The sequence below is a fragment of the Oncorhynchus clarkii genome, chromosome 29, assembly GCF_045791955.1.
Source record: "Oncorhynchus clarkii lewisi isolate Uvic-CL-2024 chromosome 29, UVic_Ocla_1.0, whole genome shotgun sequence".
NCBI lineage: Eukaryota > Metazoa > Chordata > Actinopteri > Salmoniformes > Salmonidae > Oncorhynchus > Oncorhynchus clarkii.
The window spans coordinates 41914257-41929256 of NC_092175.1; the positions used below are offsets into that span (position 1 = coordinate 41914257).

Genomic DNA, 15000 nt, shown 5'->3' on the forward strand with positions numbered 1-15000 from the left:
TATATACTACCGCCCTATATACTACCACCCTATATACTACCCACCCTATATACTACCACCCTATATACTACCGCCCTATATACTACCACCCTGTACACTACCCACCCTATATACTACCACCCTATATACTACCCACCATACACATGAACCACTACCACCCGTCTTCTCTCTCTCTGTCTCTCTGTCTCTCTCTGTCTCTCTGTCTGTCTCCTCTCTCTGTCTCTCTGTCTCTGTCACTGTCTCTCTCTCCTCTCTCTCTCTCTTCTCTGTCTCTCTGTCCTTCATTCTCTGTCTCTTTGTGTCTCTGTCTCTCTGTGTCTCTGTCTCTGTCTCTCTCTCTCTCTCTCTCTCTCTGTCTCTCTCTCTCTCTCTCTCTATCTCTCTCTCTCTCTGTCTCTCTGTCTCTCTCTCTGTCTCTCTGTCTCTCTCTCTGTCTCTCTGTCTCTCTCTCTCTCTCTGTCTCTCCTCTCCTCTCCTCTCCTCTCCTCTCCTCTCCTCTCCTCTCTCTCTCTCTCCTCTGAGAGTGTCGTCATAGCATTCTTTGGCTGTGTTTAGGGCTTAGCAGAACGAGGGGAGTCACGTCCTCTGGAGGAGCGTGATGACGAGGGGGGATAAACATGAGGGGGGTCTGATATGGGCATGGAGATATCAACCTCTGCCCTGAACACACACACACACACACCAACACACACGCTAGCACACACACACTAACACACACACACACACTAGCACACACACACGCTAGCACACACACTCTAATACACACACACTAGCACACACACTCACAAGAGATAGACAGACCCTATACACTACCACCCTAGAGTGTGTGTCCCTTCCACCCAATATACTACCACCCTTTATACTAACGCCCTATATACTACCACCCTATATACTATCACCCTATATACTACCACCCTATCTACTACCACCCTGTATACTACCACCCTATACACTACCCACCCTATACACTACCCACCCTATATACTACCACCCTATACACTACCCACCCTATACACTACCCACCCTATATACTACCAACCCTATACACTACCACCCTATACACTACCCACCCTATACACTACCCACCCTATACACTACCCACCCTATATACTACCACCCTATACACTACCCACCCTATATACTACCACCCTATACACTACCCACCCTATACACTACCCACCCTATATACTACCCACCCTATACACTACCCACCCTATACACTACCCACCCTATATACTACCACCCTATACACTACCCACCCTATACACTACCCACCCTATATACTACCACCCTATACACTACCCACCCTATATACTACCACCCTATACACTACCACCCTATATACTACCCACCCTATATACTACCACCCTATATACTACCCACCCTATATACTACCCACCCTATATACTACCCACCCTATACACTACCCACCCTATACACTACCCACCCTATATACTACCACCCTATACACTGTTTCCCTAAATACTACCCACCCTATACTCTACCACCCTATATACTATTCCCTATACTCTACCACCCTATATACTATACCCTATAAAATACCACCCTATATACTATACCCTATACTCTACCACCCTATATACTATACCCTATACTATAATATACCACCCTATATACTATACCTTACACTCTACCACCCTATATACTATACCCTATACTCTACCACCCTATATACTATACCCTATAATAGACTAATCGTAAGCATAAAACGGTCTGAGAGGATTTCTAATACATACAAAAAGGAATTAAAACGGAAGTCGAGTACCATTCAAGAGCAGGATTGGAGATGGGTCGGGCCACTCAGTCCGGAGAGGCCCAGAGAAAAATCACAAAAACATGACCGGGAATGGAATCCACAAGGAAAGCGAATAGGAGGCCGTCCAAACAATGACCTGGTGTAGGTGTCTAGACCCAGAAATCAAGAGAAACAAAGCCCTCACCCTGTGGGTTCTTCGTCATCCAAATGCGTTGGACTCAAAACAACAACACTTCAACCAAACCAACAGCATCCGTTTTGACTTCTGTTTTCACTGTCGCTAGTACAACAGGTAGAAAAACAAGATGTCGCCTACAGCTGAACTGAATGTGAACGATCGAACTGCTTCAGTGTGATTTGTTGTTGTTGTGTGTTTCTGGACTTTGTCCCCACAAAGCTAGCTTGGATGTGCCTATTAACAAGGGTGGTGGTGTGTAGGGGATAAAAGACACACACACACACACACAGACACACACATTCAGAGCCTGTTGGTCATACTGAGTTGACCTGTTTTGCCCCACAACTAACTAATCACCTGAGAACAGTACAAAGACATACAGTGGGGCATAAAAGTATTTAGTCAGCCACCAATTGTGCAAGTTCTCCCAGCAACAGCCCCAAAACATCACTGCTCTAGAGGAGATCTGCATGGAGGAATGGGCCAAAATACCAGCAACAGTGTGTGAAAACCTTGTGAAGACTTACAGAAAACGTTTGACCTCTGTCATTGCCAACAAAGGGTATATAACAAAGTATTGAGATAAACTTTTGTTATTGACCAAATACTTATTTTCCACCATAATTTGCAAATAAATTCGTTAAAAATCCTACAATGTGATTTTCTGTCATAGTTGAAGTGTACCTATGATGAAAATTACAGGCCTCTCTCATCTTTTTAAGTGGGAGACCTTGCACAATTGGTGGCTGACTAAATACTTTTTTGCCTCACTGTATAATGTGTGTGCAAATGTGTGTGTGTGCGTGCGCGCGCGCGCACGTGCAGAGCTTTCACAATTACCATAGACTGTGGAACCGACGGTCATTAAAACAAAATAACCGTCATAACCATAAAATTAAAATTAAAAAAATGAAATCTTTTTTTTTTTTTTTTTTTTTTTTTTTTATCCTCGAAAACCGCTGACTGAAGACGGGCATTTGTGTAGTTGAGTCCAGTTCAGTCCGTTTCTACGGTAACGTGTACAATCAACAACGTAAAAGAGTCCTCAGTTGCCTAGTTCACCTTTGGGAAAACTGATCCAGGCACCTGATAGCTAGCTAGCTAGCATTAGTTTCATTTAAATAAAGCTAAATTATGTGCTAATATGAAAATAAAACTGTAAATTATAAAGTATAACCCATCATAATTTTATCAATGAGGTCCCGGGCGAAGGGTTCTTGGGTTGAATGTGGACGAACGTGGACGAGCACAACCCACACCACCGTCACATATAGCACAGCCCCCGGGCGTGGAAAGTTCCCTTGCTCCTCTGTGTACATGCTGCCCACTGGGCGTGGAAAGTTCCCTTGCTCCTCTGTGTACACTCCGCCCACCGGGCGTGGAAAGTTCCCTTGTTCCTCTGTGTACACTCCGCCCACCGGGCGTGGAAAGTTCCCTTGTTCCTCTGGGTATACTCCCCCCACCGTGCGTGGAAAGTTCCCTTGCTCTTCTGTGTACACTCCGCCCACCGGGCGTGGAAAGTTCCCTTGTTCCTCTGGGTACACTCCCCCCACTGGGCGTGGAAAGTTCCCTTGTTCCTCTGTGTACACTCCGCCCACTGGGCGTGGAAAGTTCCCTTGTTCCTCTGGGTACACTCCGCCCACCGGGCGTGGAAAGTTCCCTTGTTCCTCTGGGTACACTCCCCCCACCGGGCGTGGAAAGTTCCCTTGCTCTTCTGTGTACACTCCGCCCACCGGGCTGCTAGTCCAACCATTATGCCGTAGTTGACTTGAATGGTCTCTATGGCAGCACATGCATTCAGTAGCGAAGGAGAGGAGAAAATGTGTATGTGTCCCGACAAAAAAGAGAACAGATATTACAGAGACCAGGGTCATTTGGCCAATTACCATCATGCACAGTTCTATGACCTCACAACCCTATGTGTGTTCCAGATCAACCTAATACCCTGCAGTCTCAGTACAGAAACAGTGATCAACATAATACCTTGTAGTCTCAGTACAGAACTAGTGATCAACCTAGTACCCTGTAGTCTCAGTAGAGAACTAGTGATCAACCTAGTACCCTGTAGTCTCAGTACAGAACAGAACCAGTGATCCACCTAATACCCTACAGTCTCAGTACAGAACAGAACTAGTGATCAGCCTAATACCCTGTTGTATCAGTACAGAACAGAACCAGTGATCAACCTAATACCCTGCAGTCTCAGTACAGAACCAGTGATCAACATAATACCCTGTAGCCTCAGTACAGAACAGAACCAGTGATCAACCTAATACCCTGTTGTCTCAGTACAGAACTAGTGATCAACCTAATACCCTGTAGTCTCAGTAAAGAACAGAACTAGTGATCAACCTAATACCCTGCAGTCTCAGTACAGAACTAGTGATCACCCTAGTACCCTATAGTCTCAGTACAGAACAGAACCAGTGATCAACATAATACCCTGTAGTCTCAGTACAGAACAGAACTAGTGATCAACCTAATACCCTGTAGTCTCAGTACAGAACCAGTGATCAACTTAATACCCTCTAGTCTCAGAACAGAACTAGTGATCAACCTAGTACCCTGTAGTCTCAGTACAGAACAGAACCAGTGATCAACCTAATACCCTACAGTCTCAGTACAGAACTAGTGATCAACCTAATACCCTGCAGTCTCAGTACAGAACTAGTGATCAAACTAATACCCTGTAGTCTCAGTACAGAACTAGTGATCAACCTAGTACCCTGTAGTCTCAGTACAGAACTAGTGATCAACCTAATACCCTGCAGTCTCAGTACAGAACTAGTGATCAACCTAATACCATGTAGTCTCAGTACAGAACCAGTGATCAACCTAATACCCTCTAGTCTCAGAACAGAACTAGTGATCAACCTAATACCCTGTAGTCTCAGTACAGAACTAGTGATCAACCTAGTACCCTGTAGTCTCAGTAAAGAACAGAACCAGTGATCAACCTAATACCCTGTAGCCTCAGTAAAGAACTAGTGATCAACCTAATACCCTGTTGTCTCAGTACAGAACAGAACCAGTGATCAACCTAATACCCTGTTGTCTCAGTACAGAACTAGTGATCAACCTAATACCCTGTAGTCTCAGTAAAGAACAGAACTAGTGATCAACCTAATACCCTGTAGTCTCAGTACAGAACCAGTGATCAACCTAATACCCTCTAGTCTCAGAACAGAACTAGTGATCAACCAAGTAACCTGTAGTCTCAGTACAGAACAGAACCAGTGATAAACCTAATACCCTACAGTCTCAGTACAGTACAGAACTAGTGATCAACCTAATACCCTACAGTCTCAGTACAGAACTAGTGATCAACCTAATACCCTGTAGTCTCAGTACAGAACTAGTGATCAACCTAGTACCCTGTAGTCTCAGTACAGAACTAGTGATCAACCTAATACCCTGCAGTCTCAGTACAGAACTAGTGATCAAACTAATACCCTGCAGTCTCAGTACAGAACTAGTGATCAACCTAATACCCTGTAGTCTCAGTAGAGAACTAGTGATCAACCTGGTACCCTGTAGTCTCAGTACAGAACTAGTGATCAACCTAATACCCTGTAGTCTCAGTACAGAACTAGTGATCACCCTAGTACCATATAGTCTCAGTACAGAACAGAGCCAGTGATCAACCTAATACCCTGCAGTCTCAGTACAGAACAGAACTAGTGATCAACCTAATACCTTGTAGTCTCAGTACAGAACTAGTGATCAACCTAATACCCTGTAGTCTCAGTACAGAACTATTGATCAACCTAGTACCCTGTAGTCTCAGTACAGAACCAGTGATCAACATAATACCCTGTAGTCTCAGTACAGAATAGAACTAGTGATCAACCTAATACCCTGTAGTCTCAGTACAGAACAGAACCAGTGATCAACCTAATACCCTGTAGTCTCAGAACAGAACTAGTGATCAACCTAATATCCTGTAGTCTCAGTACAGAACTAGTGATCACCCTAGTACCCTATAGTCTCAGTACAGAACAGAACCAGTGATCAACCTAATACCCTGTAGTCTCAGTACAGAACTAGTGATCACCCTAGTACCATATAGTCTCAGTACAGAACAGAGCCAGTGATCAACCTAATACCCTGTAGTCTCAGTACAGAACTAGTGATCAACCTAGTACCCTGCAGTCTCAGTGCAGAACTAGTGATCAACCTAATACCATGTAGTCTCAGTACAGAACTAGTGATCAACCTAGTACCCTGTAGTCTCAGTACAGAACTAGTGATCAACCTAGTACCCTGTAGTCTCAGTACAGAACAGAACCAGTGATCAACCTAATACCCTACAGTCTCAGTACATTACAGAACTAGTGATCAACCTAATACCCTGCAGTCTCAGTACAGAACTAGTGATCAACCTAATACCCTGCAGTCTCATTACAGAACTAGTGATCAACCTAATACCCTTTAGTCTCAGTACATAACTGTGATCAACCTAGTACCCTGTAGTCTCAGTACAGAACAGAACTAGTGATCAACCTAATACCCTGCAGTCTCAGTACAGAACTAGTGATCAACCTAATACCCTGTAGTCTCAGTACAGAACCAGTGATCAACCTAATACCCTCTAGTCTCAGAACAGAACTAGTGATCAACCTAGTACCCTGTAGTCTCAGTACGGAACAGAACCAGTGATCAACCTAATACCCTACAGTCTCAGTACAGTACAGAACTAGTGATCCACCTAATACCCTACAGTCTCAGTACAGAACTAGTGATCAACCTAATACCCTGTAGTCTCAGTACAGAACTAGTGATCAACCTAGTACCCTGTAGTCTCAGTACAGAACTAGTGATCAACCTAATACCCTGCAGTCTCAGTACAGAACTAGTGATCAAACTAATACCCTGCAGTCTCAGTACAGAACTAGTGATTAACCTAATACCCTGTAGTCTCAGTACAGAACTAGTGATCAACCTAGTACCCTGTAGTCTCAGTACAGAACTAGTGATCAACCTAATACCCTGCAGTCTCAGTACAGAACTAGTGATCAACCTAGTACCCTGTAGTCTCAGTACAGAAGAGAACTAGTGATCAACCTAATACCCTGTAGTCTCAGTACAGAACAGAACCAGTGATCAACCTAATACCCTATAGTCTCAGAACAGAACTAGTGATCAACCTAATATCCTGTAGTCTCAGTACAGAACTAGTGATCACCCTAGTACCCTATAGTCTCAGTACTGAACAGAACCAGTGATCAACCTAATACCTTGTAGTCTCAGTACAGAACTAGTGATCAACCTAGTACTCTGTAGTCTCAGTACAGAACTAGTGATCAACCTAGTACCCTGCAGTCTCAGTACAGAACTAGTGATCAACCTAATACCCTGTAGTCTCAGTACAGAACTAGTGATCAACCTAATACCCTGTAGTCTCAGTACAGAACTAGTGATCAACCTAGTACCCTGTAGTCTCAGTACAGAACTAGTGATCAACCTAGTACCCTGTAGTCTCAGTACAGAACAGAACCAGTGATCAACCTAATACCCTACAGTCTCAGTACAGAACAGAACTAGTGATCAACCTAATACCCTGCAGTCTCAGTACAGAACTAGTGATCACCCTAGTACCCTATAGTCTCAGTACAGAACAGAACCAGTGATCAACCTAATACCCTGCAGTCTCAGTACAGAACTAGTGATCACCCTAGTACCCTATAGTCTCAGTACAGAACAGAGCCAGTGATCAACCTAATACCCTGCAGTCTCAGTACAGAACAGAACCAGTGATCAACCTAATACCATATAGTCTCAATACAGAACTAGTGATCAACCTAGTACCCTGCAGTCTCAGTGCAGAACTAGTGATCAACCTAATACCATGTAGTCTCAGTACAGAACTAGTGATCAACCTAGTACCCTGTAGTCTCAGTACAGAACTAGTGATCAACCTAGTACCCTGTAGTCTCAGTACAGAACAGAACCAGTGATCAACCTAATACCCTACAGTCTCAGTACAGTACAGAACTAGTGATCAACCTAATACCCTGCAGTCTCAGTACAGAACTAGTGATCAACCTAATACCCTGCAGTCTCAGTACAGAACTAGTGATCAACCTAATACCCTGTAGTCTCAGTACAGAACCAGTGATCAACCTAATACCCTCTAGTCTCAGAACAGAACTAGTGATCAACCTAGTACCCTGTAGTCTCAGTACAGAACAGAACCAGTGATCAACCTAATACCCTACAGTCTCAGTACAGTACAGAACTAGTGATCAACCTAATACCCTACAGTCTCAGTACAGAACTAGTGATCAACCTAATACCCTGTAGTCTCAGTACAGAACTAGTGATCAACCTAGTACCCTGTAGTCTCAGTACAGAACTAGTGATCAACCTAATACCCTGCAGTCTCAGTACAGAACTAGTGATCAAACTAATACCCTGCAGTCTCAGTACAGAACTAGTGATTAACCTAATACCCTGTAGTCTCAGTACAGAACTAGTGATCAACCTAGTACCCTGTAGTCTCAGTACAGAACTAGTGATCAACCTAATACCCTGTAGTCTCAGTACAGAACTAGTGATCACCCTAGTACCCTGCAGTCTCAGTACAGAACAGAACCATTGATCAACCTAATACCCTACAGTCTCAGTACAGTACAGAACTAGTGATCAACCTAATACCCTGTAGTCTCAGTACAGAACTAGTGATTAACCTAATACCCTGTAGTCTCAGTACAGAACAGAACCAGTGATCAACCTAATACCCTGTAGTCTCAGAACAGAACTAGTGATCAACCTAATACCCTGTAGTCTCAGTACAGTAACAGTGATCAACCTAATACCCTGTAGTCTCAGTACAGAACTAGTGATCTACCTAGTACCCTGTAGTCTCAGTACAGAACTACTGATCAACCTAATACCCTGTAGTCTCAGTACAGAACAGAACTAGTGATCAACCTAATACCCTGTAGTCTCAGTACAGAACTAGTGATCAACCTAATACCCTGTAGTCTCAGTACAGAACAGAACTAGTGATCAACCTAATATCCTGTAGTCTCAGTACAGAACAGAACCAGTGATCAACCTAGTACCCTACAGTCTCAGTACAGAACAGAACTAGTGATCAACCTAATACTCTGCAGTCTCAGTACAGAACTAGTGATCAACCTAATACCCTGTAGTCTCAGAACAGAACTAGTGATCAACCTAGTACCCTATAGTCTCAGTACAGAACAGAACCAGTGATCAACCTAGTACCGTGTTTGTATGTATGTATGTATGTATGTATGTATGTATGTTTGTCCTCCCTCACTCCCAGCTCTCCCCAACAGATCCTCCCTCACTCACAGCTCTCCCCAACAGATACTCCCTCACTCCCAGCTCTCCCCAACAGATACTCCCTCACTCCCAGCTCTCCCCAACAAATCCTCCCCCACTCCCTGCTCTCCCCAACAAATCCTCCCTCACTCCCAGCTCTCCCCAACAAATCCTCCCTCACTCCCAGCTCTCCCCAACAGATCCTCCCTCACTCCCAGATCTCCCCAACAGATCCTCCCTCACTCCCAGCTCTCCCCAACAGATCCTCCCTCACTCCCAGCTCACCCCAACAAATCCTCCCTCACTCCCAGCTCTCCCCAACAAATCCTCCCTCACTCACAGCTCTCCCCAACAGATCCTCCCTCACTCCCAGCTCTCCCCAACAGATTCTCCCTCACTCCCAGCTCTCCCCAACAGATCTTCCCTCACTCCCAGCTCTCCCCAACAAATCCTCCCCGACTCCCAGCTCTCCCCAACAGATCCTCCCTCACTCCCAGCTCTCCCCAACAGATCCTCCCTCACTCCCAGCTCTCCCCAACAAATCCTCCCTCACTCCCAGCTCTCCCCAACAGATCCTCCCTCACTCCCAGCTCTCCCCAACAGATCCTCCCCCACTCCCAGCTCTCCCTGCTCTTAGCCCGACTGGGATCAGCAAATAACAGCAACAGAGAGACCTAGAGAGGCAGAAGAAGGGAGGAAATACAGCAGGGCCTGGGAGGGTAGAGACGCACTGGGGGGGGGGGGTCTATGTCACGGCCAATAACTTGTCCACGGAGTATAATTAATAAATAACACACACCCTCCTCTAGCACGCGACTGCTCGGAGGTAAACAAAAAACATACGCGCACACACACACACACACACACTCAACCTCAATAGAAGACTTACAGGATATGGTAGAAGTTGTGTATAGCAGTCTAGAAGGTTCCATGGTGGTTTGCTGAGTTCACATTCACTCCAGCACATTACTACAGCCTCTCTCACTAGCACTACCCCCCTCCTCACACACACTGAGACATACACACACACTGAGACACACACAACCTCTCTTCCCTCTATTTTTTTTCTCTCTCTCTGTCTCTCTCTCTCTCTCTCTCTCTCTCTCTCTCTCTCTCTCTCTGTCTCTGTCTCTGTCTCTCTCTGTCTCTCTCTCTCACACATATACAGGGTGTGCTCCTATGGCCAGTTGTTGATACAATGCCTGGATAGGTATTTTATGTATTACCACATCATATGTTATTCCGCTCTGTCAGTCGACGACACAGTCGATGACGTGGAACTCAACCATTGGTTGATGGGAAACGCGAACACAAACTCATCTCTGTTTCTCTCACTCTTTTCTGAAACACACACAACATCTCTGACGCTGAACAAGAACAGCTGAGCAGTGATGTCAGAGGAAGGCGAGGGGATAAACTCCTCCCATGTTGTTTTTCCCAAGTTCAACCACTGCCCCTACACACGACGTGCTCGACTGCTGATTGGCTGAGAGACTGGAAGCTGCTATGAAGAAAGAATTGCATCACAGTCCAACGATTCATGTTATGAGAGAGAGAGAGGGGGGAGAGAGAGAGGAGGGAGAGGAGAGAGAGAGAGAGAGAGAGAGGAGGGGAGAGAGAGAGAGAGAGGAGAGGGGAGATAGGGGGAGAGAGAGAGGAGGGAGAGGAGAGAGAGAGAGAGAGAGAAGGGAGAGGGGAGATAGGGGGGAGAGAGAGAGGAGGGAGAGGAGAGCGAGAGAGAGCAAGGGGAGAGGGAGAGAGGGGGGGGAGAGGGGGAGAGAGAGAGAGAGGAGAGGGGAGATAGGGGGGAGAGAGAGAGAGAGGAGGGAGAGGAGAGGGAGATAGGGGGAGAGAGAGAGAGAGAGAGAGGAGAGGGAGATGGGGGGAGAGAGAGAGAGAGAGGAGAGGGGAGATAGGGGGAGAGAGAGAGAGAGCGAGGGGAGAGAGAGGGGGGGAGAGGGGAGATAGGGGGGAGAGAGAGAGAGAGAGAGAGAGAGAGAGAGAGAGAGAGAGGAGAGGAGAGGAGAGGGAGATAGGGGGGGAGAGAGAGAGGAGGGAGAGGAGAGGGAGATGGGGGGAGAGAGAGGAGGGAGAGGAGAGAGAGAGAGGAGAGGAGAGGAGAGGAGAGGAGAGGAGAGGGAGATAGGGGGGAGAGAGAGAGAAGGGAGAGGAGAGGGAGATGGGGGGAAGAGAGAGAGGAGGGAGAGGAGAGAGAGAGAAAGGTGGGAGAGAGAGATAGTTAAGTGTATGTGCTCTAAATAAAACTCTGTAGTCAGTGACCCTATAAATAAAATGAGCTAACATAACTATGCTGAACTTAATTTTAAAACAAGACAAAATATACGTTTAATAGAAATAAAACCGTTGGTTTCTGGAGGTCAACCAAACTAAACTGCATAGACGATGATAACACACACACACACACACACACACACACACACACACACTTTATCAAAACTACATTCAGAAAGAACTAAGTTACATAAGACATGATGTCATGTATAAAAACTTCTAACTGATTTTTATCTGAGACGATGGAACGTGTCCCTCCTCTTTCTGTCGTTGGACCAACATTAAACCCAGCCGCCAGACACACATCAGGTTTACACACCACTTCCAGGGATTAAAAACACTCAGCAGAACAGATTATAATGTTGAATTTGAAGTTATAGATAGGGCTGACATAACCTTGTCGTCGTCCCCCAGGCTGTAAACACTGCAACAAAGTGGAACTTGAAAGGGATTTCAAATCGAGAGAGAGAGAGAGAGAGAGGGAAAGAGAGAGAGAGGTAGGGAGAAAGAGAGAGAGGTAGGGAGAGAGAGAGAGAGGTGGGGAGAAAGAGAGAGAGAGCGAGAGAGAGAAGGGGCGGTATAATATGAGTCAGGAGTATCAGCTGTTCTGAAGCAGTCAGACTGATAAAACATCACTTCAGCCTCGGGGCGCCACTCCGTTACACAACCACCCTGTGTGTGTCATCTTCTCACAAAGAAAGGAGTAGAACATCCTCATCCTCTTCTTCCTCTTCCTCCGCTTCCCTGCTGATTATGAAAAGACTCTGCCAGTTGAATTACGCAATCAGCCCATCATCATGGAATGTCCTCATCATTAATCAGCCTATCACCCTGTCCTCATCATTAATCAGCCTATCACCCTCACCTCATCATCAATCAGCCTATCACCCTGACCTCATCATCAATCAGCCTATCACCCTGTCCTCATCATTAATCAGCCTATAACCCTGTCCTTATCATTAATCAGCCTATCACCCTGTTCTCATCATTAATCAGCCTATCACCCTGACCTCATCATTAATCAGCCTATCACCCTGACATCACCCTCACCTCATCATTAATCAGCCTATTACCCTGTCCTCATCATTAATCAGCCTATCACATTTACCTCATCATCAATCAGCCTATCACCCTGACCTCATCATCAATCAGCCTATCACCCTGTCCTCATCATTAATCAGCCTATAACCCTGTCCTTATCATTAATCAGCCTATCACCCTGTTCTCATCATTAATCAGCCTATCACCCTGACCTCATCATTAATCAGCCTATCACCCTGACCTCATCATTAATCAGCCTATCACAATGTCCTCATCATTAATCAACCTATCACCCTGACCTCACAATTAATCAGCCTATCACCCTGACCTCATCATTAATCAGCCTATTACCCTGACCTCATCATTAATCAGCCTATCACCCTGTCCTCATCATTAATCAGCCTATAACCCTGTCCTTATCATTAATCAGCCTATCACCCTGTTCTCATCATTAATCAGCCTATCACCCTGACCTCATCATTAATCAGCCTATAACAATGTCCTCATCATTAATCAGCCTATCACCCTGTCCTCATCATTAATCAGCCTATAACCCTGTCCTTATCATTAATCAGCCTATCACCCTGTTCTCATCATTAATCAGCCTATCACCCTGACCTCATCATTAATCAGCCTATCACCCTGACCTCATCATTAATCAGCCTATCACCCTCACCTCATCATTAATCAGCCTATCACCCTGACCTCATCATTAATCAGCCTATCACCCTGTCCTCATCATTAATCAGCCTATAACCCTGTCCTTATCATTAATCAGCCTATCACCCTGTTCTCATCATTAATCAGCCTATCACCCTGACCTCATCATTAATCAGCCTATCACCCTGACCTCATCATTAATCAGCCTATCACCCTCACCTCATCATTAATCAGCCTATCACCCTGACCTCACAATTAATCAGAATATCACCCTGTCCTCATCATTAATCAGCCTATCACCCTGACCTCATCATTAATCAGCCTATCAACCTGTCATCATCATTAATCAGCCTATCACCCTGACCTCATCATTAATCAGCCTATCACCCTGTCATCATCATTAATCAGCCTATCACCCTGACCTCACCATCATCGTCGTCACGGTGATTTCATGGTATAATGTCTGGAACTGAAGGAATTTCAGAATTTTTTTTCACAGCAATTGAGCTTCCAAAAATACTCTTGAGTCTCTGTGAGGAAGAATTATCTTTATAGGTGACATTCCCCTCTAATACAGCTATAACAGTCCCTCTCTCTCCCTCCCTCTCTGTCCCTCTCTCTCCCTCCCTCTCTGTCCCTCTCTCTCCCTCCCTCTCTGTCCCTCTCTATCCCTCTCTCTCTCTGTCTCTCTCTCTCTCTGTCTCTCTCTCTCTCCCTCTCTCTCTGTCTCTCTCTCAGTCCATATCTCTCTCCCTCTGTCGCTCCCTCTCTCTCTCCCTCCCTCTCTCTCCCTCTCTGTCTCTCTCTCTGTCTCTCGCTCTCTGTCCCTCTCTCCCTCTGTCTCTCTCCCTATCCCTCTCTCTCCATCGCTCCGTCTCCCTCTCTCTCCATACCTCTCTCTCTCTGTGCCTCTCTCTCTCTTCCTCTCTCTCTCTCTCGCTGCCGCTCTCTCTGTTCATCTCTCTCTCTCTCTCTCTCTCTCTCTCTCTCTCTCTCTCTCTCTCTCTGTCCATCTCTCTCCCTCTCTCTCTGTCTGTCCCTCTCTCTCTCTCTCTCTCTCTCTCTCTCTCTCAACCTCTCTCTCTGTCCAACTCGCCTCTCTCTCTCTCGCTCTGTTCCTCTCTCTCTAAACATTACACATACAGAAGTTTCAAAACAATAAAGACATCACAAATGTTATATTATATATATATATATATATATATACTTATATACAGTGCCTTGCGAAAGTATTCGGCCCCCTTGAACTTTGCGACCTTTTGCCACATTTCAGGCTTCAAACATAAAGATATAAAACTGTATTTTTTTGTGAAGAATCAACAACAAGTGGGACACAATCATGAAGAGGAACGACATTTATTGGATATTTCAAACTTTTTTAACAAATCAAAAACTGAAAAATTGGGCGTGCAAAAATTATTCAGCCCCTTTACTTTCAGTGCAGCAAACTCTCTCCAGAAGTTCAGTGAGGATCTCTGAATGATCCAATGTTGACCTAAATGACTAATGATGATAAATACAATCCACCTGTGTGTAGTTAAGTCTCCGTATGAATGCACCTGCACTGTGATAGTCTCAGAGGTCCGTCAAAAGTGCAGAGAGCATCATGAAGAACAAGGAACACACCAGGCAGGTCCGAGATACTGTTGTGAAGAAGTTTAAAGCCAGATTTGGATACAAAAAGATTTCCCGAGCTTTTAACATCCCAAGGAGCACTGTGCAAGCGATAATATTGAAATGGAAGGAGTATCAGACCACT

At 45.3% G+C, this 15000-nt stretch overlaps 1 protein-coding gene across 5 annotated transcripts in view; it reads right to left on the bottom strand.

Moving 5' to 3' along the window:
• Positions 1-15000, bottom strand: part of LOC139388269 (tripartite motif containing 3b) — a 146145-nt gene that overhangs the window by 77598 nt on the left and 53547 nt on the right. The window contains exon 1 of one of the 5 annotated variants that reach the window (XM_071134829.1): positions 11937-12082. The exons of 2 other annotated variants lie outside the window; for them this stretch is intronic. The gene's annotated coding sequence lies outside the window, so the exon portion shown is untranslated. Of the gene's footprint in view, positions 1-10137; positions 10769-11936; positions 12083-15000 lie in introns of those variants that run through there. 2 more of the 5 variants (XM_071134832.1, XM_071134826.1) reach the window with 2 other exon arrangements.